The sequence below is a fragment of the Zingiber officinale genome, chromosome 4A (assembly GCF_018446385.1).
Source record: "Zingiber officinale cultivar Zhangliang chromosome 4A, Zo_v1.1, whole genome shotgun sequence".
Classification (NCBI taxonomy): Eukaryota; Viridiplantae; Streptophyta; class Magnoliopsida; order Zingiberales; family Zingiberaceae; genus Zingiber; species Zingiber officinale.
In genome coordinates, this window is record NC_055992.1 from 21,602,820 (window position 1) to 21,605,317 (window position 2,498).

The window sequence follows — 2,498 nt, forward strand, 5'->3', positions numbered from 1 at the left end:
GGAGGCGGGTACCTCTTGACTTACCTTTTATGATATTGTCATTGGATATGCATAGTATTTTATAACTATAAGCAATGAATATGTTTGCCTTTGGTATGTCACTGTTTGATATCCATAGCATGTTAGATTTGTCACCTGTAAAGTATCCGTACTTATATCTCGTGATTTGTTGCCATGAGTACCTTATTGCCATGAGTATCTTAGTTTCTAGAGTGACATACCATGCTTTACTGAGGTTAGGGTTAGACTCTGGATTTTTGTTTCTGACATGTATATCCAAATTATCTGATACTTAGGTTTTTATGCCATGCTTGGATTGTGTATTTCTATTGGTATATCATATATGATTCGTGTACCTAGATCTTGTGGTTTTGATCTGTGCATATTGTAGGTATATATGCTATGGAAGGGGGATATGTTTAGGATCTAGGTTGTTATACCATAGAGGACCAGTATACCCTGGATCCGTGGATTTGACATACTGATAATGTGGTACCCATATTATGTATATATGGATTTTTCTTTATGCTGATCAGGACATTCCATACTTATTATGTTCAGGACATAGGTTTTTGATATTCTATCTGACCTGTGTACTCTAGATCTTGGTATGTGACCATCGATTTTACCGTACTCATTTTATACATATGGATATGGTTATGTTGATCAGTTTATGACCATGCTTAGTGTCATGCATCATGATTGCATGCTGCGCGATTGTCGGCTCTACTATGGTTGAGTACATCGCCAGTTACATGTACTGCACACACCACCACTCATGGATTAGTGGTATATCAGACAAGTGTGTGGCGGTTCTGCTGTTTGGCTCCGTTGGTCTGAGGACTCAGCGTGGTAGCCGGCAGTCAGTTCCGCTCTGTTTGGCTCCGCTGGCATTTAGTGTAGCAGCGTAGTAGCCGGCAGACGGTGGACTCTGTTTGGCTCCGTTGGTCAGCGTGGTAGCCGGCAGAGATACCTCCCCGTCATCGTGTACCGGGAGATGAGAGCATTGAGCTCCCCCATTTATGATTTGGGGTCACAGGACAGGAGTACTCCGACAGCATCCCGTCCACTCGGTCACTCATCAGGAGTAGTGACGACAGAGTGCACGGTTGTCACAGCCCTACCCACTCGGTCTCACCATTTGTGTGTGAGATGACTGACTGGCGTCAGGGGTGACCAGGACGCATCATTAGCATCATATGCATTGATGCATTTATATTTTTATGATTGTGTTTGCTGCATTTGGTTGCTGCATTTTGGTTGGATACATACTTTTGACCTGCATACAGGATTATTGACACTTTCGGTTTGACGACCCTTTTGTCTGGATAGGAGTTCCTGGTGAGTACAGCTTCCTCAGTTACCTTTCAGTTTTGCGTATTCCCTATATATGATTAGGAAGCTGTATTCCATGTTTGTTGCTGTTAGATATATCTTACTACTCATGTCCATTGGTATTCGCTGAGTTGTTGAACTCACCCCCGTTGATACTATCTTTTTCAGGTACCAGGTTGGTTTTGGTGTCGCTTGGAATATCCTGTCTGCTGGTACCCACGTCACATCAGAAGACTTGTCAGTTTCACGTATGTTTTGTTTGTTTATGTATCAGTTTGTTTAGCTCTGTACTCCGGTTTTATTTTTGGAGTGTTGATGTTGATATGTGGTATTTTGTATTTGTTATTGGTTGTGTAAGCCTAGCCGGCTAGCAGTCTTTGTGTTTTGATTTTGTTCCAGCCGAGTGGGCTTATGATATATATATAACTGCGTGGTTGTGTGTATATATATTCCAGCCGCCTGTGGCTGATGTATATTGTGTATGTAGAAAGTTTCAGATTGTCCGCCGTACAGGGGAGGTGCTGCCGAAATTTCTTCGGACAGGGACTCCTCCGGGGCGTGACATTGATATTGTTGAGTTGAGTTTGAAGGAGGTCTCTTTTTGCCAATTTTGCTTCTGATGTCCCTTCATGAAGATCTACTAGCTTTTCCCACAAGTCTTTGGCACTTGTATAGTTTCCAATTCTTGTTACTTCTTGTTGTGGAAGAACATGTAGAAGGTGATGCATTGCCTTGAAATTTGCTAGATGCTCTTCTTTTTGCCTTTTGGTCCATCTTGTTATGTCGATTGTCTCATTGCGTTAATCCTTGGGCTCTTCAAAACCACTTTTCATGATTAGCATAATGTCAAAATCGATATTGAAAAATACCTCCATTTTCTTCTTCCACCAAGAGAAGTCTCCTTCGAATTTGGGTGGATGAATATTTGAGCCGGCCATTTTGATGAAGTGCTCTTCTTGGCGATTAGTCCGTTGAAGAGCGTCCTTACTCTGATACCACTTATAAGGGATCGGTGGCTGGCTAGAAGGGAGGTTGGATAGCTAGGTCACCCCCAATTTCGATTCTTCTCTACAAGGTTAGTTAGTGCGTAGCGGAATATACTAAACAAAAACAATAAGAGCAAGCAAGAAAGCACAAACGCTAACACAAATCCTTTACGTGGT